The sequence below is a fragment of the Aptenodytes patagonicus genome, chromosome 4 (genome assembly GCF_965638725.1).
Source record: "Aptenodytes patagonicus chromosome 4, bAptPat1.pri.cur, whole genome shotgun sequence".
NCBI lineage: Eukaryota > Metazoa > Chordata > Aves > Sphenisciformes > Spheniscidae > Aptenodytes > Aptenodytes patagonicus.
Window position 1 is genome coordinate 66,074,593 of NC_134952.1, and position 24,948 is coordinate 66,099,540.

At 38.8% G+C, this 24,948-nt stretch overlaps 1 long non-coding RNA gene across 1 annotated transcript; it reads right to left on the reverse strand.

Moving 5' to 3' along the window:
- Positions 1-14,035: 14,035 nt before the first annotated feature.
- LOC143159731 (uncharacterized) lies at positions 14,036-18,032 on the reverse strand. Its single transcript, XR_012995210.1, has 3 exons — positions 17,904-18,032; positions 16,878-16,950; positions 14,036-14,121 (listed from the first exon to the last, which is right to left on the reverse strand). It is a non-coding gene; the product is annotated as an uncharacterized LOC143159731 (long non-coding RNA).
- Between the last annotated feature and the right edge of the window lie 6,916 nt (positions 18,033-24,948).

Below are 24,948 nucleotides of genomic sequence, written 5' to 3' on the forward strand. Positions count from 1 at the left end.
TACTAACTCAGTTGATTTCTCAGATTTTCTGCCGAGTACTAACAACTTGGACCAAGTATCAGCACTGATGAAACCATACTGCAGAAAATGACTAACGCTAAAAGAAAAGCAGCTGCAGAATAAACCTTGCAAATATAAATAGCTGTGATCCAAATCCAGGAAATGTGTGTTTGAATAAAACCTGAAGCCCTGAACTCTTCATATGTATATAAATTTTAGCAAGAATTGACCTACCCTATTGAAATTATGCAAGTATATTATCAGGCCAAGAATAACTTTAAAAAAAAAACCAAACCCAAAACACAAAACCAAAACCCACATCTATCTTCAAATGCTTTCTCACATGCAATTCAAGTGTTTGATCCTAGCACTGAACGCCATTACTTGGCACATACAACTTGTTAAATGTGTGAATTACTAGTTTTTTAAACTGATGTAGTGGAAGGCAAGGCTGGTCTCACCATCTTCAATCTCAGTGAAAATTGTGCTTTCAAAATAACCATGAAGGACAGAAATGGTTTCAAGCTTCAAAGATTTTTTTTTTCAAGAGTAATAGATAAATACACAATGATATGAAAATAGAGAGTACTCCAACTGTATCTGAAAAGATAAATGAGACTTCCTGAGAGTTGTATAACAAGACACTATTCTTTCCTATTTGCCTCCAGTAACCACAATATTTCTTCACTGGAACTATTTATTCTTACTAAGTAGCAAAGGTTAGCTGTAGCAGCCACAGTAACATAAATGATACTATCAGTGAGGCAGTTCATCTGAATACTGATACAATACAAAGAAGAACTAAACCCTCACAGCCTGTAATGCCTATTAGGAAGTCATTTTAGGTAGTAAATGGGAGAATGTATTATTGCATCTCATAAATACAGACAAGAGTAATCATACAGTACTATTTATGCAGCCATTTTTCAGGGGTGGAATTTAGTTGTGCAGGCTCAATGCAAAATTGCAAAGGTTAGAGTGACTACCAAAGTCACTTTGCTCACTGAGCAATTTGTTCATTTTCTCTGATCACAGTGATTTCTTTTTTCACCAGAGTTGCTCAGGTGCCCAGCTTGGATGTGTAGTATGTTCTGTGGTCTGTGCAACACAAACAATGCAGTAAAAGAAAAGATACAGTAAGTAAATTCAAAGCTGTCCAAAAGTGTGAAAATGGTGATTTGGGGGGGGGGAGCTAAGGAAACATTAAGAAAAATTTCTATAAGCAATTAATTCTTCCTTGCTATGATAAATTCCAGTTTCTTAAGAACGCTTTATGCCTGTAGATTACTTCTACCTTTCCTTTCGTTCTCAGCATAACCTGTGAGGCTTGTCGGTTTTCCAGAGCAAAACCCAACAACTTAGCAAACTGGCTTACATGAGAAAGAATGAGGTTCAAGGGAAGGCATGGGTCGTACTATGGGCTCTGTGCCTCTTATTCCAAGTCTTGAATCAGTGCTTACACACCTTTTCTTAGAGTGCTTTGTTGGTCCTTTAGGCTAGTACTGTGTAAATATAGAATATTATGTTTATCTGAAGCTACTGCAGTCTATAAATATTCAAGCGTCTGCTGCTAGTTTTATGAATGTAAGACTCATGTTGCACTAACGGCAATTATATATTCAATCACAAATGAGGAGAACTTTCAAGAGACACTTAAGAGCACTGAGGTATTAGATATCTAACAAGCAAAAAGTCCTAATAAGTAAAGAAGGAAAATAACTGTGGCTTTTCAGTGGAACTTCACAGATAGCTAACTCTGCAAATATCCTTTCTCTGCACCAGAATCTCAGTAAGTCTGAGACTTCTCCAAAAAAAGCAAAAATACTCCATTCCATAATGTTTTCTGAAATGTGGTTATTTAGTTCTGCCACCATGTGCATACATACCACTGTGTGTTCAGAGCAAGGGGTGCTGCTTACATGATTCCTTCAATCTCTTTGAAAAGCAAGGCAGCTCTCCTCTGTGTGCTTCTGCTCAGAAAAAAAATGGGGTAGAGCCCTGTGTAAGTGAGTTTGCTGCCTAAGGCCTGATCCATGCCTTAGCATTCTCTGCTGAGAAATCCAATCTTACATTCTCAATCTATCCTACCGAGTTTTTAATTGCCTGATTACCTTATTCTTAATTTTCTTAGGTCTCCTTGTGCCTTCCAGCAATTAGGAGATGGGATTCAGTTATATTCCTGCCTTATCATCTGTGCAGAGAGGTTTTCTGCACCAGTGCATATACTTTTGTAAGGGGTGTGGGATTTCTTTCTGCTAGCTATTGAGGGTCGCATTAGATGTTTGTAATGCAATGCGTTGCATAATAGTATGATTTGCTCACCCTCCTACAGCTTGCCTGACAACTCAAATTCTTTTCTGTAACATCCTCCGCTTTATTCCAGAAAGACCGCAATTAAATGCTGAGGGTTGTTTTATATTTATTTAAATAATTAATTGGATCATTATCAAAAAAGCAAGAAAATTTTCTTTTCTGCATGTGCAGAATAATAGTTGTAATACAGTAGTTCTTCCTAGAAAAATCTGGATATAGAAACTGATAGACCGGCATAACGATCCTGATCAGAAGACCTTGTACATTGAGGAGCTAGTGATCCACAAAACAGTGAACGTCAGTAGGTGCAGGCCTGTGCTGTGCTGTGCTGCACATATAGCTTAGCCTTCAAGCCTGCATTGTGCTGGCCATATCCCTTGGCCGCTGGATAGACTGAGATGGTTGATGGTAACAGAGGAGCCTGCAGGCAGCTCCCACTTGATATCAGCAACTATGCCACCTGCATGGACTTGCCTCTATCTAAACTGCAGCAACGAGTTCTCATCTGAACATCCTTTTTAATTTGACAGTAGAAAGAATGAAGAGATTTGTTTACTTTTAAGAAAAGCACACAGTAGCTTCAATGACCAAAACAATGTAACCTTTCAAAGGATGGGATCTGCATCCTGTGCTTTGCCCTAATCTGGGGCGGGGGTGGGGGGCGTTTGATACTGCACAACTCCGCGTTTCCAGCATCTGAAGGGACTTACTGTTACCTATACAATTTGCCTCTTCTTTATAGAGTTAGCTCCGATAAATGGTATTTTAAGTGATACTTTACAGAGTGTGAGTGCCTTTCTGACTGGGATCCTAAGGAACCACCACCTCCACCTGGTGCAAAACAACTGGTTAACCTGTGCTAAGGTTATGAAAGCAATACAGGTTTTTAATCTAGGTGCCAGTATCAGTGAAGGGAAACTACAGCTTCCACAATGTATAGCTTCCTGAGGCTACAACATTCTCTCAACACAGGTCCCGTTTAGCACAGCACAGATTACGTGCCAATAAAGTTAACAGTCGTTAAGTACATATACTTAAAGAGTGCTGCTGACTGAAGGCTTATATGAGTGCATGTAAGCACATCTGATAAGGACTATATCTAATCTTCTTGACTTGATGGGTACTGATCACAGACACTTAAAGATTGCCATGCTGGCATAGGAGTTTAGGAAGCATATCGTTATTTAGACATAATTCCAATATATCCTGGGCAACATTTGGGATCTGCTGAGCACCCAGAGAGGGATTATTGTTCTTCCATGTTGAAGATTCTCCAGTTTAATCTGTTGGGTTCTTTTAATGAGGGCCAGGAACTGGGAAAATTCTGGTTTTTCAAATACATGTAACCCCTTTGTAAAAAAAAAAAAAGAAAAAGTCTTGTTTTATTATTAAAAAAGTGAACAATAACTTCTGATTATACTCAAATCCATAAAGTGTTTCACTCACATGACACATTTCAGAGTGTACTGCTCAACAATCATCACTGTCACCAAATTAATTGATAATCACCAAGCACATGTTAGCATTTGGCATTTAAAAAGCAATGCCACATTGTAAACTTCAGGTTTCCACCATCTATGGAAAGTCAAGTCATGAGTAAAGTTTGAAATTTCTAGAGGCAATACTCCAAGTGAGTGTTTTTATTGACTGCCTCTTTTTATGGCCCTGTTAACTTTGTACCTTTCCTTCTAGAGAAGATATCAACCCTATTTGAGTATTAAACCATTTCCAAGGGAAAAATAAAAAATCAGACATAACTGATAGAGAGCATCAGAGCAAGGGAAGGTGAGAATGGATACACTGAGTTACAAGTTCCAAAGGAGTTAGAATTAAAGAGAGTTTATTAACCTGTGTTAGGACTCAGAGTATACTTTTCATCAGAGTCCCATTTTTAAACTACTGACAGGACCCAAAACCTGCAATTGCCTAATTCCAATTGAACTATAAATCTTCAAGGCATTACTACTGTATCATTTTAAGGGACATGGCTTACCATGTCACATTATTTCTAATATAAATTTAAATTTTAATTTGCAGCAGGACACAGTCATTGAGTTAAGGTGAAGTGCATACTTCTTCCTGTTGTTTCGACACTTGGCAATCTGATACGCTTTTTCTATGCAAAAACTTACTGGATTGGAACAATATCACTGTAAGACATCCCACTTTGCAAATTCTTTTACCTCATCTTTGCAGGAAGTTTTCCATTACGTCACATTACAGCTTCTATTGTCAAAAGCATTTTGAGAGCTCTGTACTGGTGACAACAGTCTTCATATGGTATTAATAAGAGAAAGGAACAGTACAGTACAAAATGCCATGCATAGCGCCTTCCCTGACATGCTGCGAATGTCTTTCACAAATACTAGGGAAGGTGTTTACTGCTGAGCTCAGAAATTCATCTACTGGATTGTGAGGATGAAATACTGCTGTGTTTTTGTTCAGAAGAAAAGAATTTGTGTTTCTATTACAATATCTAGTAATGACTACTATCTGAGCTAAAATTTGGAGTTTCTTAAACAGAAATGAGAATTGTAATGCCATACTGAGCCCCCCGGCTAAATCTATTTGATGTATTTGTAACTAATTATCCATAGCTGAAGCAGATTAGAACGAGTTCAAAGCTGATGAATATACAAAGGAAACTGCTGTATTAGACAACAAAAATAGCTGTAAAAGATCTAGGCCAGTTTATTAGGGTCTTGCTCTTAGGAAAGTTTCACTAGCAATTCTAGTGAAGCTTTAGTTTCACTAGAATTCTAGTTCTTGAAAGTGTTGGGGTCTCAGATATATGTGACTTGTGCCATTCAAAACGTGCTAACACAGCTAATTTACTACAACCTCCAGGAATTTATTTATAGACAATCATACTTTTGCAGGGTTGGGGTGAAAAGCCAGAACTGAACCTTTAGGGAGACTAAGAGAAGCCCTGGAGCTTGTCTTTCCTTCTGGAGATTCTGGATGTGTAAAGCTGTTATGATGCATCTAACTAAAGTCTGAGGGACAGTAAGGAAATGTCACTTAAAATTAATTCTCTCTGCAACCCACACAACCAGGCGCAGTCCCCAAGCTTCTGGCAGAAGCTGGGCTGGTTGTTGGATTGATATATTATCACTTAACCTGTTTGTACTAAATTTCCCAGAATCACAGCAATGTTAGCTGGAAGGGACCTCTGGTCAGCCATGGCTTTGTGTAACAAAGTCTTGACAGCCCTCAAGGATGGGGATTTCCCTATCACGTAGATAACCCTTCACTGCTGTGCTGCCTTTCTAGTAAATCAGTGTTTTCTAATGTCCAACCTGAACATCCTTTTCTACATACCATGCCACTAACTCTCTTCACAAAGCATCATCTGCACTGAAGGAAAAAGGAAATGACAGGGAGAAGAGCCAGAGGGTGGCCCCACGAAATTCATGATTCAGGGAAAGACAAAGAAAGCACCTTGAAGCAGATGAGTGTCAGAAGTATATGAGTGAAGGAACCAAACAAAAGAACCTCAGCTTAACTACCAATCTCTGAAACATCAAAAAATACATTCACCAAATAAAGTTGTATGCTTCAAAACTAGGATGTTAGTAAAGAACTGGTATAGTAGCCATGTAACTAGAGAGTCTTAGCTTCCTGGAAGTGGACTGCAGGAATTTGGGATGACACTAGAATACAGGTTCAGCTTTGTTTACAGAGTAATTAAGATATTAATATTTTCATCTGGGATACAGTAATTTCTGGTAACTGCAGGTGAAGCAGAAATATACAAAGGAAAGATGGATTACAGTAAAAAAACCTACAACTCATCCTTTTCTTATAATATTTTCATTTTGCCAAAGGAAAGAAGATTAAGCAAAGAAAACTAGTAGTGAAGTTGCAGACAGATATATAATGTTTTTTTAATCATGAATAGCTTTAGTCTTCCTGTTCAAGATTAGCAAATAGTAATGAATAGAGGAGATGGAATATCTGTAAAGCAAACGTGGAAGCTTGGGCACAGAGCAGTCAGACAACATGATCATGAAAGCAAAGGGATTTTTTTTTTTTTAAATATATGTATGAGAGCAATCAGCTACTGTCAGAGTTCAAACAAACAAAGTGAATGTAATTATATCAGAGTAAATCTGAGGGTCAAATATGAAGCAGGTCAGGTGGTTTCAATTCTGTTAGTAACCAATATTATAAAAGAAGTCTAGGCACAAGATGTCTGGAGTCATTAAGCTCCAGAGGTCAGATGTTATGATTCAGCTCCTCTATCCCTGAATAATCACACTGGGTTCCAAATCAGGAGGCTTAAACCAACCAACCAACCAAAACCTATTAAAATCAGGCTTCATCACTGTGGGATGGGGAGTCAGTTTGTTAAGCTATGTGATTCATTAAAGATGGTCTTCAGTGTACAAATACATGCATAGGATACAGATTCCACTTATTCTAGCCTCTCCTCTAAATGAAGGGTGTTGGCCCATGCTTGCAATTATTGAATTCACCTGAATTACTTTTACTTCAGCTGTGGTATTTCCCAGACTCCTCTTTCCTGAGTCTTAACAGTCTGAGGGAGCAGCTAGTAATTTACAGCCTAAAGGAAATTTAGGAAATCAAGAAAGGGGGTTAGAGAAGTAGTACAATAGGTAAGTGGTCTTGATCTAATGCAGACTTTTCTTCCCTCCTTATCTCCTGCAATGCTGTATTTCCTTATGTTCTAAGGTTAATTCAGTATGTTCGCTTGAAAGTCAAATAGAGCAAAAGACCATCTTACCTCCTTGCAAGAGTGCTTCCTGCAAGGTTAGAAACGCTGTGACTCATGAACCTTCCAGAGCTGAATCCCACAAGGTAGGATTAAACAGAAGGAAGTTCCTGTGTGTTTCCTAGTATCGTGAAAAGATGTAATAAATATTTGACTAGAGTTCTGAGATCACTGGAATTAGAATTTAGGGTGTTGGTTTTTTATGAGAAGACTTAATTTCCCATTCAGAGTGAAGGCTTCAGCAACTAGAAAAACTCCAAAGATTAATGAATACTAAATGGTTTGAGAATAGTTCCTAAAGAATATTGCATCAGCCAGGATGTGAGAGGAGGAAAGGCTGTAGTCTGAGTGGGAATTCATGCCCTCCTAGTTGTGGAAAGTCAAGTGTAGACTGAAGACAGATGTGGAATGGAATGTGTGCTGGCTCTTGCTGAAGAAGAGCAGATTAATGGTCCAATGGCACTACACGCACAGGCATGTGTACGTTGGTAGTTCTGCAGAGCTCCTGTTCTGCACACTTTTAAAGGTGGTTGATGCTTCAAGGGACACTATAGGAGAGAATTATGGTTAGTTCTTAAAAGTTTTGACAGTACACTGTTTGAAAGATATAGCTCAGGGGTGGGTGTGGGTCAAAAGAATAGAAAGGGGAGTGCTGAGAAATACATCTCCAGTGATGTAATACTACCTGAAAGCAGATACCAAATCAAAAAGCCAGCCCAGGTAGAAGCAACTGAGACCAGGGCCACATATGAGCTACTTTATCCTTACAGATAACGGAGTGTGGACATAAGAAAGCTGAACTAACTGACTGGGATCTGAATAAAGTTTTTTAAGGATATTATATACATATACACATGGCTTATATATCTTCTTAAGTCAAGATATATCTCACTCAAGTAACTGAGAATAAGTATTTCAAGGAAGTGAAGTTTAAACTTCATATGTGTTTTTAAGAGCTGTGTGTTACTTCTTTATCACTTCTATACTAATAGAGAAATATTTGTCAGGTACCCATTTTTTCCCCAAAGGTTCTCTTAAGATTGAAAGTGTGCTTTTCCTATGATTATTTGCTATGGAATTATATCTTGCAGTAGTTGCAAGCTCATCTTAATTTAGGATTTGTAGGGGAACAAAAATATGAAGTACTTTTTTCTAACTCATATGCACAGGTTACTGACAACATACTAATGATATTGCAAGCAAAATTAATTTTCTCTACCTGCCCTATAATGAAAATTTTTTTTGTGTTAGAAGAAATATGTACTCCTTGGTACTAATGCATAATATGCTATGAACAGCAAGAACTGAGGTTAAAGCAGTTAATCAGGTTCAGGGTCAAATCCTGAAGTCCTTTTTCTACAAGTCCCATTCATTTACCTGGAAACTTGCATCACTTACTCAAGGAGTGAGCTTTATAGGATTGTTTACCATAGTCTTTCAAACCAAGTAATAAATAGATTAAGGAAGTAAAGCGCTCCTGAGATGCAGTACAGCAAATTCAGCAGCTGCAATTTATGGCTGAATGTGCCAGCAATACCATAGAATGAATATGAAGCTTAATATATTTTAAAGTTATGTTCACTCGTTCTTTTGATGGAGATAAAAAAATCTTTAACTGAGCCCCAACTTACAAGCTGCACTATAATACAGCTGACTCATAAAAGAGGTCAGAGCCTTCTCTTGAAACTACCTAAACATTAAAAAAAAAAGGAAGTATTTATTTTATCTACGTATGATGTGTCTTGGACACGTGTTCCACTCCAGGGAGTGTAAAAACCATTAACTCAGGACAGTGAGCCACTACAACATCCCTAAAGTGCCACAGGATGGCAGCCTTTCAGAGTAGTGCATTGTTATTCTGTGGAAAACCCTGTAGTTCATTTTCTGCCTGAGAACTGAAGAGCATACTATCTATGTGGCTTACTTCTTTGCTACAGAAACCATTGCCCAATTACATCACATTGTATTTTGTCTGGATGGTCATGAAGCTTAAAAGGCTGTTCTCTATGGTACAGTCTACATTTTAAGCCTGAAGCTGGCATTATAAAACATGGGCAATCAAATATGGCTGTGGCGTGCTAGTTCTGGCTTTCTGCTTTAACCTACACTATGCTTAATGGAGTCTGCAGGGTTAACCTCCTTTTCCTCTTGCATGTGGCTGGTTGTCATCGTCCCCCCCACGTCCCTCCCCCAATCCTTTAAGTACTTTCAATGATGTTTTGTTTAGGTAGGGATTACAACTTTAAAAAAATACTTCAAGTATGGAAAGCCATTATTATTGTTGGTATATGAAAAGCAATTATTACTGTTAGTTGTTGCAGAAGGGATCCATACACATGTGAAAGTCTCTGAGATTACTATAGACAGTGAAGGAATTAGGTTCAGGTGGAGCCGACTACTTACATAAACTCCAGAAGGACTGTGTGACCTCAAAATTAATACAACCTTAATACCCATAGAAAGAATTAATTTAATCAGTTCCACACAAGTTTGCAACTGTGTTCACAGGATAAAAACTGCAAACAAACCATTTTAGTAAGATCAAGATCAAAAAAGATTCCTTAATACATGATTGTGATGTAATACAACAGCTTTGAGGCTACATTGGAGTTGATGATTGTGTTAATTGTGAAAACTCAGTCCTTATGAAATGAAAACAATAAATACTTCCACATAAACCAACAGATGTTACTTGATTGCTTGCTGTGTATTCTTGCTTCCCCTGGAAAAGCTCTGCTGACATACAGTACTTGTTCTCAGAAAGTATGCTGGTTTACAGCTAGCACAGTCTTGTTAAAGGCATATAATTATCAAGCTCCCAAGACAAGCCCTGCAGCCAAGCAGGCATGTGCAGGTGCCTTCCATCTCAGGCTGACCAGCAGGTGACAACTTCCTTCCAAATTATTTTTATTCTAAGTTATCTCGAGGAACACCAGAAACAGACCTGTAATGCACAGTGTTGGAAATACTATATTCAGATGCTATGTCGATCATTTAAGCTAAAAGAAGTCTCCTTAAATTGAAAGGTTAACTTAAGGTACAGTGCCATGACTGTAGTATTTTTAAAGATCCCCCAGTCTTATTCACTGTAGCCTGTTGTCACTTATGGTGAGTGAGAGCAAAGTGAATGCTAAGAAAAGCCAAAGCTATCAGCAGGGGAAAACACCTTAAATCCTAAGAAGTTTTCAATTAACTAAGACTGTAATAATACAAAAGATGAGAAGTAAAGTGTGTGGGGGGGGGAGAGTACCAGGACTTGGATTCTCTTCTCATTAAGCTCCAATTAAGTCCTTTGCTCACCCTGGCTTCATGAGAACACAGCGCACAATACAACTGGTGATTTTTAAATATTTTTGGAGGTCTTGTAAGCCTTAGCTGGCTTTTTATATTAGCCTGCAGAAGACCACGTTATTTATTTCTAACACCATAGTGCCTAAAGCTCTGTCAAAGAGCAGGACTACACTGAGCTAGGCTATGGACAGACACACAATTAACTGAGGTACAAATTAAGCTCAGAGAGTATGATAGTTTATATAACTGTAGGCAAATCTGCAAAAGCAATTGGTATATTGGACATTGGAACTGCCTCAAGTGAAGTTAATCTTATAAAAGATAGGTAATATATTAGTAGTCAATGACAGATGTAGACAGATTCTCCACTGTGAATTTGTGTGGTGGCTTTTTTTTCTTGAGCACAAATCTGAACAGAAAAAAATCACACAGTCTTTGCTAGTTTCATTACTTGAAACCAAGTAATGTAGCACATGCTGAACAGACCAATAAAGCCAAAGCATGCATTTCCATGAAGCTCTAAGAATGTAATTTCACTCCTCTAAGTAAAACTGCAAATTTTGGTTTTTAAATTAACGTTATTTTTGAAGGCTAGATGGGAACATGGGTTGTAACATGAGTGAAATGAGAGGAAGAGGCTGGAATGGTGAGCAGAAGGTGAGCAAGGCAGGAAAGAGAGGCTGTACCAGATCTGAAGTGCTACAGTTACTGACAATGCAGCTATTGACCACATAAGGTCACGCCCAAGAACAGAGTTGGTACTAATTTGTTTACGCACATGGCTAAAATCCAACTAGAAAAAGCAAATTATCTGCTTGACTATTAAGAATTTTTGAAGGTGATATTCTTGTGCAGACTATTATTCATTAACTTAAACCTCAGTTAAATGCATCAATGTATATTTGCATATGTTTGTCCTCCAAAATTATTTCAATAGGCTAATTATATTCCAGACACAATACACTTGTAATGCTGTGGATAACCTCTCCAGACCTTAAAGGCTGCATTTGGGGTGCCTTTTTTTTCTCCACCAAGCTACAGATCTCACAGGAAATAAGTTAGGTTCTCCCTAACTCCCTCAATTTCTGCCCACCAGGTAACACTATGTTACTTAGGAATTATAGTAGTCTAATGCCGACAACACAATCCTAAATCAGACAGTGGCATCTCATTGCAATTCCAAGCTCTCAGAGGAGAAAGAGAAACAGGGAACTGCTGCCCTGTGAGGAATTTGTTTAAGCAGAATGCTCTGAAAATGAAGACATAAAATCCACTAATAAAGAAATATATAGCTATTTATCAATCTACTTATACAAGCCATTTTCTTAAAGTAAATAAGAAATATGTGATTATCTTTTTTTTTATAAACCTAAATTAGATGAATATCAATATATCCATTTATCTGATCCCTTCGAGCACTCAATCTCCACTTAATTCACGTTTCTTACAATACACATACCAGGATATCCCTCAAGGTAATCAAATGTCCACTTACTTGGCTTTTCTTAAGAGACTGAGGAGGAATATACTAAGGTATTATATAATCAAGTTGTTGGGGGGGGGACGACACACAGTATTACCTTGTAGGATAGACTGTGTAACTCAGTTATTATCTTGTAGGATAGACTGCGTCACCCATTATTACATGGAAATTCTTTAGAAACAGAAAAAGGAAAGCAGTGATTCTGACAGCATCTTTCCGGCTTTTCTTCTATGTTCTCTTCAAACTCCCTCACATTACGAAACAATCTGACCACTGAATTCTTCTATCCCTCCTCTTTCTTTTGCCTATCCACAGAGCATAACATCTATACTACCATTAGAACAGTAGAAAGTCTTTTATTTTCTCCTTCTCTTGATCATGTAAGCCAAGGGCAGAACTAGTCCTTCACAATCTGTTTAAACTACTTGGAAAGAGCCTATTCAGTTAAGAATGATGCTATTCCTATCATATAATCAGTGCTCAAAGGGAGTGCAGTATTTGGGTTTATGGGGCAGTACTTGGGGGATGTGGGGGCCAGAAACACCCATCTCGGAAAGAATATTCCTTATCTGAGAGAAACCAGCACTTTCTTTCTTAGGAAGTCAGGAAGCTAAGAGGTAGGAAATCTGGCCTTTATAGTTAGCTCTCAGCTGACCCATGAGTGCATTCAGAAAGCAGTCAACGCACATTTGGCACCTGTTCCAGTATATGCAGAAACCAGGCCACACGAGAGACTAATGCAACCATGCAAACAGTTGCCTAAGACATGCACTGGGCCTTGGAAGCTGAGAAAGGTTTGTGGTTTGTTGGTAATTGAGGTGTAACAGGTAAATTGTGAACCACCTTCCTATGTGGGTGGTAGGTGTGCCAGGGATGTTGAAAATCTGCAGGATGGAGGAGGCAGAGCAGCTGCCTCATGCTTTTAAAAGGTCCTGCTTTTCTGTGTGGCAGAAGCTGTAGGATCACAGAACTGTGCTGAAGCATAGGTTTCATCCTGTTTCAGTTAAGTGCTGAGACTTTTTAGAGTCTTCTTAGCCTTAGAGACTTCCAGGTGGAGCACCTTCTGCCCAGCTGTGGTGATAAGTCTCTCCTCAAAACTCAAGAAAGAACCCCAAAACAAAAAAACAAATGCTGGTATGGCATGTCACTGCATGCTGCCCCACTTCAAATGCTGCCTATGAATGTTTCACTGCATTTTCTCCTCAAATTGCAGATCTCTTGAAAATAAATCACAAAGAAATGTACGGAAAGAAACACATCCTAATTAACGCAAATAGAAGTCATAACAATAAGAAATTAATTCCAAAATTAGCATAACTGAGTTGGCATTGAATAAAAGCAGTCATCTAATTTTGAGAGAGTTTCTTCACAGAAAATGTTAATAATGGGAGAAATTCTGAGATTATTTAGGTTTTTATGTCCTTATTTTAATAAAACATTGGTTGTTTGCTGTGAACCTAGAAACTTATTTTATGACTGCAAGTCTATGCTTGCAGAATGTGCTTGTTATAAGCATAAGTATAATTTGCACCCTTTGGTGCACCAAAGCAAAATGAGACTTTGGCTCATAAATTGTGGCTAGACTAGCTCAATCAAAATAATCCTATGAAGCCCGTGAAAACTTTCTGTATTAGTGGTGCATTTGGCACCATTTCTCCTTTGATCCTTATTAACATAAAAAATTGCCTTATTTTAGAATCCACGGCAAGCAGGTTCCACCACAGAGGAGCTGGCTGTGGGCAACAAGTTCCTTCTGAATATACACACATTAATTACGTTATCCTGCATGCTTATGTTGAAGTGCTCAAGATGGGCTTCTGAAGAAAGCTAGACCTAAATAGGATGATGCCCTTCTGGAACAAATGTTCAGCATATAGCTGAACATATAACAGCTGGCAATATTCTGTCACGGCCTATAATAGGGGGAAAAAAATCTGGGTTTGTTTTTAAGATGACCCTCTGTTGTGTATTAAGTAGACCCAATATATATGAGAAGGCTTTGATGAAAGAACAAGATCAGTGTGTCTTGCTGCCCTGAAGCCAGATGGTCTTGGCTTGGGTCCAACATGAATAAGCCAAGCCAGTTATGCAGGAATATTCCAGAGGTGTTGGGTAGCCAGCCAAGTCACAGAGACTCCTGGCATAGGAAATGAGGACTTTTCCCTGTTGAAGCTCTTTTTCATTTGTTTTGCTTTTTGCTTATGTCTTCTGCTGCTGCTTTAGTCAACTTCTTGCTGCTGTACAAGGTTATACGCCATCAAGCATCAGCAGGGGCATGCAGGTTCTGGATTTTTTCATACTGGGGAAAAGGGAATGTACGGATTAATATTTTGTCATCATTCATTTTCAAATTAGTCATGCCAGACAATTTTTGTGGTGTTTGGGGCAGAGTCCCCATAGATGTTACTTATTCTGTGAGCAGGCAGCCTGGATTAATGTTGTTAGGATTTCTGGAAGCGTCTGGTTCACATTTAGACATTTAGTGTTCTCTTGCTACTGGTATTTACTAGTGACATGTATAACTTGCTTTGTGCTTAGGTCTGGACTTGCTGAGTCATGTAAAGAAACATGACTATCTTTTAATGCTTGTGAGCAGACCTGTTGGTTCCTATTGTTATCATTTAGGCAATGGCTTTCTGGGAACGATCATCTGGTTTAAGGTGCTGAGGAAACATGCACTAGGAGGAGGATAACTTAAAATGCAAACTCGACGAGAAACGCAGTACGAAGACAGCATACAAAAGATTATCTAACTTTTATCCAACATACAAACTGTACAACTCAGTTGCTACTCATAACCTTTTTGCTTCTTATAACTTGCTGGTATAGATTCACTATTGCTAAGGCCATAAATTGAAGGAGCCGAAAGCTTGATTAGTAGGCTGTATTTAGTTTTATGAGAAAAGTGGTTCTTACTATTTTGAATTCCTTAACATTGGGTAGTTTTCATAAGTTGGTTATAAAGCACATAGAATTTAAATTGTCATTTATTATTGCAACTCTGTACAGTGACTGCAGGTATTTTTTATATTTGTCCAGAGCTGTTTTAGGATAACAGTATTCTCCAATGAGCTGAGGCTATTTACAAACAACAGATTTTTTTTTTTTCAATACTGTGGCCAGCAAATATTTTTCTTCATTTTTAAATACTCCTTAAATACCTAGTAATTCTGATAAAGTCACCGCTAACACAAACTGAGAAACAGCATTTCAGTAACTGGATCTAGTCTGGAGCATCCAAACAACCACTGAAGACAGCATACAGAGAGCGCTCTGCTCTGGCTCTCTTTTTCTGTTTAGATCCTCAACACCAAAACCCCTTGCATTAAAACTGGCACCTTTAGCATCATAATCTCCCTTTATAAGATGTTCCAGCTTATCCTTTAAATATATTTTTAAGTAACACAACTGCTTGGTTACAGTTAGAGCCAGCTTGCTGAGTTGGCGTCATGGGATGGTAGCAGAAGCTTCAATTATTAAAAGTACAGGTATTAACTTACAATGACCTAGTTTCAGTCTACTAAAATAAGTCATCTGAGATGGAAATTACTTTAATTCACTTATTTTCCTAAAGATATTTATCTTACAAATTCATTACCAAGCAAAATTAAAAAAATGACAGAGCCACAGAAAGTTACGGTACTCACGCTGGGAATTTTCAGCTGTGTTAGGACAGATGAATTATAAGGAAGTTGAATTATTTCCAGTTTCAAAACTTTACCTATCTATCCATGTTCAATATGTAGTAGCTAAATTTTGGCTTGTTTAAAGTATACTCTGGAAATTGGGGGGTGGGCAGTGTTATCAGTCACAACAAATTTGAAGAGAAAAGAGTAGTCTCCATAATTGTCACTTCAGCTTTCAAAATGAATGTACAAACTTAGTTTAAAAAAAGTTGCAAGTTTTTTGTTTTTTTTTTTTTAAGCTCCTGTTGAAATACGAAGTTACAGCACCGTAAGTGACTTCCCAAGTGTAAGGGACAAGGCCCAAGTGACTGTGCTCTGAGCACAGACAGTGCCCCAAGAGAAAGCTCCAGAAGCCAGCCATGGGGAGGGGCTCAGTGTCACTCTCCTTGACTGACTAATGTCTCAACCACTCCTGAAACCGGGCTGAGAGATGATTCTAGAAACCTTGGACTGGAGCCAATAAATAGGGGCACACACGAGCCTCCTCGGGGCGCTCTCCACACCGATACCCCCTGTTGGCAGGTCTGATGCTGGATCCAGGAGTGGTGATCTCTCCCCCCCACCCCCGCTTCCCATCTCTCTCTCTCCCCCCCCCCTTGCTTTTTGCCCTTGATGCTGCTAAGTAACACAAGGCCTACCTCAACTTCTCATAAAGCCGCTTAGCTTATGTGACATATTAATACACAGAGGGTTGATGCTTATAGAGTGTTCGTTCCATTAAAGTTGATGTTCGTGTATGGACCTTGTGTGTTATCTCACCCTAATCCACACCAAGGGGATCTGTGGACCTTAGTCACTCTCCCCTTCTCGTAGGTGGGATGTGACACTAAGTTAAAAACTAACAAAGGTATAGAACACCTTGACATTTACATTGTTCTTTCTTGCATTTAAGTATATAACATTGTAGACAAAGGATTCTAGCAAAACTGCATCCTTACAATGATTTGTACAAGCATGAATACACCAGTAAGGAAAAAAAAATTCATATTTTTAAACTACTACAAACGTACCCATGTCCCAGCCTACTTCTTACACATCTGTGATATTTGTAGTCCAGTATAACATGTTCTGTAAAATTGAAGATCAAGATATACTACAGAACTGCTGGTGGCAATTCTATCAGAAGCACATCCAGGATTTGAACTATGTAAATCAGTGGATGGTAAAGAAACACATACTAGAAACCCATAGGTATGACCCAAACTTGCAGACTCTTAGGAGACCACTTTTAACATCTAGTTAAGTCTGCAAGAATTCATTGTTTCATATAGATCAACTGTAAGAGAAACAGGCTACTAACAGCAGCTTATAACATTACATTTTTAAATTTAGCAAGTATTATGTAATTCAAATAATAAATTTAACTCACAAGCTCCTTGTTTCTTGCTTCTTACTCTTTCACAAAGCCAGTATCTTCTTGGACAGCATTACAATTTCTGCATCTGGAAGAAGGTGGCAAAACAGGTATGTTTTCAGTGCTTACTTTTTTCACTGTCTCAGCTCTTTTAGGTCCTTCTTGCCAGTAGCTTACTTCTCAGCTTGCTGTAGCAGGTAAGAGCTTATATGCACATCCTATATGATCATACATTGCCTAGTTACGTTGACCGTTGAGTATAAAAATGTTTTACTGGCTTCATGCACTGTGAGTAGAAAATGGAATTTTAACAATTTGTTCTTATTAGTTTGGCATCACCATTTTTTAGATTTTAGTTCAATGTGGAAGTCAAAACAGCAAGCAGGCCGATAATCACCTCCTCAAGCATTTGTGTACAGGCATAGCATGGGCAAAGTATATCCAATATATATAGTTTAAAAAAAAATCATAAAGTATTCATGGTACTGAAGTCATCATAGCTGTACTGCCGCTCTATGAAAAGGTATTTCCTTGTATTATTCCCTATGGTGAGTGAATGTAGTGAGCTTCCCAGGCGTTTTGCACTCAGACACGCATTACATTTTTATTATTTGCAGGCTGAAATTACTTTGTGAAACATGGGCATGCATACACATTTTCCGAATTTTTCCACCGACAGAGGGACGCCACCGCCGCCCTGCCCCATGCCCCCGCAGGGAGCTCCAGCTCTGTACCTCCCCTCAGGCAACCGCAGCTAGATATGCCCCCACGTTTCGCTATTTTAGGAAGGAAAAGGGTTGAAAAGGGCCCAGTCCCCAACGTCTTTTTGGGAGGTTTGCAGGGTGTCATGTCTCTGTCCGAGTCCAACAACAGCACAGGTGTGATGGGTGCCGGGGGGAAGGGAAGAGGTTCTGGGCTTTAACCTCCATCTTTTTTTTTTTTTTTTAAGCTTGCTAACCGCCCCTTATAGAAAGCGACTTGAAGAAGCACGCATATTACTTCGAATTTTAGCGTTTTGGTACCTAGCGTTAAAATCCAAACCTGTCAGAAAAAGGCCTGAAGAGCCGGGGCAGGCAACGGCTGCCCGGCCGACATTACGGGGAGCTTGGTGCCGCCCGGGAGGAGAGGAACCTTAGCAGCCGCAGACCCGCCGGAGCTCGTCAGACACCAGTGCGCCGAAGAGCCGGCTCCAGCCACGCAGAGGCGGGGAGGCGCGGGGGGCGGCGCGGCCGCAGAAGTTTCTGATTGGTGGCGCCGTGCAAGGGCGCGGAGCCTCCTCGCCCAACGGTCGCGAAACCCTCTGCTCCTCAGCTCCGGGAGCCTCTCCCGAGGGAGGCGCGGCGCTCGCTGCGTAGGGGACGCCCAGTAACCGCTCGAGGCCTCACGGTTTTATTCCTTTAGGTCTAAAATGCTGCTTTTTCTCTGCATCCTTTTCTAGACTGTGCCTCCCTTAGGCTGCTGGTTACGGCAGCAAGTGGGGGTCTCGATTTTCGGTTTGGAAAGAGCTGGTGGGCTTTTCAGGTTGTTTCTGTCAGTGTCAGCCAGGTCAAATATAGATGTGTTCTGTTTCTTCCATTTCCTTGACTATCTTTTGTCAGACTGTTTCAGAGAGCAAATTTGTGTTTGTATCACATACTAAATTAGATTGTTTTGATCTATTCCATGGTGTTCCTCTGGCATACTAGTTTTCATGGTAATGTGCTTCACAGTTATAATAAATACACATTTTGTCCTTTTTTAATGTTAGGTTCTCTACTACAAGCAGTTTATGATGCTATAAAAATATGGATGTGTGGCTTTGCCAGCGTGGTACGCTCAGTTGAGACCATGGCATCCCATAGCCCGAGTTAGATGGGAGTCTTTGAGAAGGAGCATACTTTTCCCCCTTCCCCCCCCCTTCTGTATTATGTCAGATACTTCTGAGAGTTTTCACTAATTTTTCCCTGTTCCTGTTGTCGTGTTAAACCATATAGTTGTGGTTGAGAAAACATTTGCATTCCAGAGGACTTGTCAGTTAATACTGGATATATAACAGATTTGCACTTGTCTTTTTGTTATGACTGGTTTCTTAGGAAAAAGCCAAAAACCTCACTTTCTTTAGGCACTAACTGCATTGTGAATGATGACTGGTTTTACTAAGTGCTACAAACACATGTAGAAACAGAATTGGCTGTTAACTTTGTTTCTGCAGTAATATTATCTGATGGCATTCTTTGAGGTCCTGTGCTCTCCGTGTGCTGGATACCTACAAACAGACATTTCTTAAGTGTCTTTATGAATTCCTTGCTGCGTGCTCTTATATAGTGTTGCAAAGGTAATGCAAACTTCGCAGCGTGCTTCAGCATCCCTTTGTAGTGCCCTTCATTCTCTATAGTTTTAGAGGGTAGCATATTTGTAAATGGCTGCAGTCTACCTGTAACCCATTCTCAGGTAGTTAGTTTAATAGTTAGGCTAGATGCTTAATTCTGAATGCCTGAATTGAAGGCCTGCTCTTCTAGCCCTCTAGGAACTTGGTGCAGCCTTTCATAAAGTTCTTCTGTGACTATGGCCATATCGAGTTGTCATCACTCCATAATATACTTTCAGCTCCTTCAACCTTTTTTTTTTTTAATTATTTTTTGCATTCAAACCATCTTAGGAAAGGAAAAAGACCATTAAGTGTTACTGACCCTCGAACTTCAGATAAAGGCTTAATGGAAAAGACACTCGGGGGTGAAACTAAAGGTTATGAACAGAGAAGATGTCAAGGATAACTTGAGGGCTACTACAACAGAGCGAGTTGCTTTCTGAAGCCATTTAAGGAAATATAATGTCTGGGGGAGCATGCTTCTGAGATCCTGTTCTATCAATTTGTTCTCAAAAACTGTTTGCATGATGTTGCATTTCTGTGTCATACCACCTCTTCACGGGAGCAGCAAGTTGCTTTTTTGGGGGCATTGTGAGTTCAGGCCAGCCATAAAGCATTTCGGTTTGTCTTCTCTTACAGATACTTTTTTTGTACTCTTTGTCCATATGCCTTCCACAATCAAATCACATTCCTGATTATATAAAAGATAAATTATTTATTTCCTGGCTTTGAAGTTTTTAGGCATGGTTCTTTCCTCCTTTGGCAAATTATTACATTTTCTGTTTGTGGATTTTTTTTGTTTGTTGCTTCCATAGTCATGATGCATCCTAATAAAGATAGGTATCCACTGCTATCTATTTTATATGGAGAAGGCTGTTACAACAAACTCTTTTGAGTCTTATTTCAACTGTTTGAGTCCTGGACTTTTGCAAAGCTATTAAGAATTCTCTCATGAAGGATTTCTGCTTGGAGTTAGTAAGATTTATTGTTGTTTAATCTTCCCTCAAAAAAATGTTTTCTTACATCTGGGGTGTTTATTCTAAACAATCTTAAAAATAATTTGTTTTACTGAAATAACACTTATACCGTCTTTTGAGGGACTTGACACCAAAACCCACTAAAACATACAAGTCTGACAGCTCACAGCAATTTTTTTTTTTTAAAAGTATACTAAGTATATATATGAAAATCCTTTTCCCTTAAAGGTTTCCAAATTACTGGGGAGACTTCTAATGGTAACATCAGTATCACTTTGAAAAGAATTGTTTCTGTTCTTATTTGTTGGAGGTAACTTAAATGATAGTTTAAGTGAAGACCAGACTAAAACCTTTTTTTTCCTCCTTCTCTTTAACTCTTCTCCATATGAAATGAGTTAGATGGTTCTAATTGAAGCCAGAATACTCATATATATGTAAGTATACAGTTTTTCAAACAGATATTTTGTTCTTATTTCAAAATAAGTTCCATGAGGGTAATAAAAAACTGAAGGAAACAGCTGCCAGTATCTCATTCCTGTTTAACAAAATTTTTGTAATTTTCAAAGGCTTAGTTTATGTTCTCATTTTCAAACTATTAAAGTCAGTAGCTGAATTTCATGCATATGTCTCTGAAAGTGAAAGCTTGGCATTGCATAAACACCCAGATTCAGAGTTATGGTTTTGCATTTTAAACAATCTGAACCTGTGGTTTCCCTATGAAGTTGTCAGACACGAACTCTATTCAGTCTCAGCATTTGTTTTTGCAGTACTCATTGTAGATTCACTTTAGCCCGTGATCAGGTTTTCCCAGACTGGCTTTAATGGTTCATTTTCAAAACAAATGGGTTTTTTCACAGTAACTGTCAGTTATACATAAGGAAAGCAACTGTCTCAGTTGTTTTGCCTTAAACTAGCTTTTCCAGGGCTCTCACAGGGCAAGCTAGTATGTGATTGGATGCTTTTAAGATCTAGCCCATACACTGAAGGGAGACTATGCTAAATAAATATTTTTGACAGTGACTGACCAGTCAGGAAATGCAGGTGCATCTTGAATGCAAATAAGTTATCTTCTGACAAAAAAGTAGACTTATTTCAGGAGGTTTAGTTAAGCAATGTCATTTAGGGGGGAATTCAGGTGCCAGAGATGGAAGGGATTTCCTATTCAGAACTTTAAGGGACTGTCTGGTTTTACTGAGAGGCAGATGTTCACAAAACAGTATTTTCTGTAAAATGTTTCTGTTTGTGTGCTGTGGCTTTTTAAATCAAATTGTTTTCTTGTTTTAGAGGCAGTACAGCAGTTAATTTAGGCAGCCCTAATAATAGCGTTTTGTTATGCCTGTGTAATACTGCAATGTTGACATGCTATAGTATTACTATTATTCTGAGATGCATTTATTTTTAATCCTGTTGCTCTTATCCTTGAATTTTCAGGTTTCTAGCCCGCTTACCAGTTTCCATAGAATGGTTTTGGGAGTCTCCAGGTTTTGAAAGAAGTCTGTCTCAAAATCTGCCTTTTTATCCTGCTCAGTAGCAATTCAAACGCATAACAAGGAGATGCTTACAGCAAGGCACCACAGATATAATTTAGTAGGTAATATGGACAGAAATAAGCTATTAATCTGAGAAAACTATGAAAGAAGCATCCTGAAAACATGACTGGGATATTCTGAAGTTTTCTATCCCAACTATAAAGCAGCAAATTTAAGCAAGTATACCAATTACTTGCAATCTAGAAATGGAGACCCTTGGCTTAAAGGGTTACGCTGTGAAACCATGATTTGTATAACAGTATCTGTTCTCTTTGTGACTGGTCCTGGTCTTTGTGAGCCTGTGTTCTGTTTTTACTTAAAAAAAAAAAAAAAAAAAAAAAAAAAAAAAAAATTGCTTCCTTGAGGAGTACTTTGGCTTTTACATCAAAGAGCAGAAAAAGAACCAGATAATCACGTACAAGTAAAATCCCCCAAAAACCTTGCATCCCTGCTATTTGGGTAGGTCTGTAAACACTGTTCTCTTTTTGGTTGTTACTCTTTTCAGGATAAAGCAAGTTGGATCACAGAGATTATTCTTTCGATGATATGTATTTGCCTTTTATCTGCATTAGAAAATAAATGTGAATACTTAGCATCGTATCAGTAGTTACTTGTTTTCACTTATGTTGCATATGTTATGCACACTTCTCAGACAAAAATGCAGCCTTCTGTGGTGTCCGTAACACCTGGACACTTTGGTCTTGAGGCTGACTTCTCTGAAATGGGGTGGTTATGAATATAGGGTTGGATACTCATCTTCAATGATTTCATGCTTGGCACATCGAGGACAAATTGGTCAGAGCTTCCCCTAGAGGCTGTCAAATTCTGCAGTTATGTAGTAGGGCTGAATGCAGTGACTCCCATGTCATCCATATGTGTTGAGATTTGACAGTGCTGTGCACACAGACTGTCGTGTGAGGCATTCTGCTCCTATGAGAATGCTGATTCATGTATAGGTGGCTGTAAATGCCTTTGGCAAAAATGAATTTAAGCAGAGCTGAAGAATTACCCCCTCCCCTTGTTGATAATGCTTTTAATAAAAGTTTATCTTAACAGTTCATTCAAATAAATAAATGGTGTTGAACATGAGGAGTAAACCAAGAAAAAAACATGTTTGCTGTTCACCCATGAAACAATTAATTTTAATTCAAAGTTCTCAGTAGATCTGGTTCTATTGGCTGTACTCCCTGTTCCCTGTACAAGGCTATTGCACTCAAAAAATTGAAATGGCAATGTGCCATATACCACATATTAAAATTGCACTGTTATAAAAGCAAGGGAGAAAGTACTTTGCAGTGCTTTCACTTACCATTCAGTGCCAGCTGGCAGTATGGGATTGGAAAGGCTATTGGTTAGTCTTTTATATTTGGTCTTGGTTGCTGAGTAATAAATAATGGGTCTATCTTCCCTGGCACCTTTTATCCTAAGATCTTGAACTCTGTTTTAACTCTGCCTGTGGATGGGAAGGGTTTAATTAAATAAGTCCGTTGCAGGAGTTGTGAAGCAGGCTTTTATTATACTGTTTCTTTACATGACTGTGCTGATACACACACAGGTGTTAATGCCAGTGAATCTGTGGAACGCTGTCTGTACCCCATTCTGTTAATTGAAATGCAAAGATAAAGCCTCACTTGCTCTAGAAATGCAGACCCCAGCCTATGTGAAGGGAGGGATTTTTTAAGTAGCTCAAATTCTTTAAAACAGATGCCTTCATGTTTTCATCACATTCGAGAACTGCCTATGCATCATCTGTCCATCGTAATTCTTCATGCTATTGAGCTGTAGGCTGTAATCATAATTGGGATTCTATTGTACTTATGCAAACATCAGTAAGTGATATTTCTTCTGTGAATGCCCAGTCTAAGACCACCATTAATTTAGGTCGGGAATTTAAAAACGTCTCCCTCTGCATTTATTTGTTCAAATCTTGTCTTTATTTTAACTATTGCTTTTTGCTATGTTTTGGTATGGTTACTGAGTTTTGTTAACTCTCCCCCACCCTCTGTTTTTGTCTGATTAATTTCTATAGCTATTTTTCCTCTTGTGTTTCTTCTTCTCTCACAGAAAGACAGCAAGTTTAAAATACTCTGCTGCATCTTTTAAGATGTGGTAGCAGTGAAGAGCAATTTTATTTTATAAAGCACAGATTTGCATAACACTTGATCAATGGTCTGCCTAAGGGCTTGAAGTGTTACTGCTGAATTCAGCGGGAGGCTTTTCATTACTTTCAGTGTGTTCCAGAGCAGACCCTAAGAGCCTGGTACAGAGAGCAGTGGGATATGAAGGCATGCATGGGCTCAAAGATCTTACATAGTGAGAAGCAAGAGGTATGTGGGAGTTCAAAGGTTATGACAGCAGTAGTTCAAAGTCCTCTAATTTATCTAGGTGACTTCAGAATGGTGATGCAGATTAATACCAGCTTGCTTCTGACATTTACAGTTACCACTGAGGTATATGCACGTTTCCAGTTTGCAATTGTATCATGTATATTGATTTAAGTACCAAACACTGTTGACTACGGTAGATCTAAGAGCTGTAATTGTGGTTTTCCTGATCTGCATGAGTGATAGGATTTTCCTGGCATGCCACCAGGGAAGATTGTGCTTGTTGAAAGGCAATATGGAAAAAACTACCTGATAGGGAGCACATGCATCTCTTTGTCCATTTTTCTACAAGCATAGACAAATGTGGAATAAACCTTTTTTGTAAGAGGCCACTGGGCTGCCAGGCCATGTGCTTACAGTTCTGAGCTATGCAGTACTAGTATTTTCTGGCTTTTCTTTCATGTGTAGTGTGTATGTGTGTATGTATGTATATATGTACTTATTCGTATAATATGTGTGTGTATATATAGGTATGGAAAGAGAGCAGAGAAGTTTGAGAATTTGTGGTGAAACTGCACTATATTCTATGCTGCACTGGGATAAAAGGAGAAGGTCAGTGATGCGGGCCAGCTTAGACCCAAGGGAGAACTCCTTTTAATAGTGAATGTGGTGGTGTGTATAACATGTTATGTAGGAACAAAACCATCAGGGAATATCTTGGAGATCTTTCAGTGCCGCCAGGTGATTGTGGGCATCTAGCCCAAAGTTGATGTGCAGTCATAGGTGTTCTGGAATACTTGGGGAAAAATGGAAAGCTGAAGTAGTGTCTTCTTCCTTTCCTACAACTGGAAGCCAAATTTACCATATTCAGCCGTAAAGAAACTTCTTTCTGAACTGTGTAGGGATCAG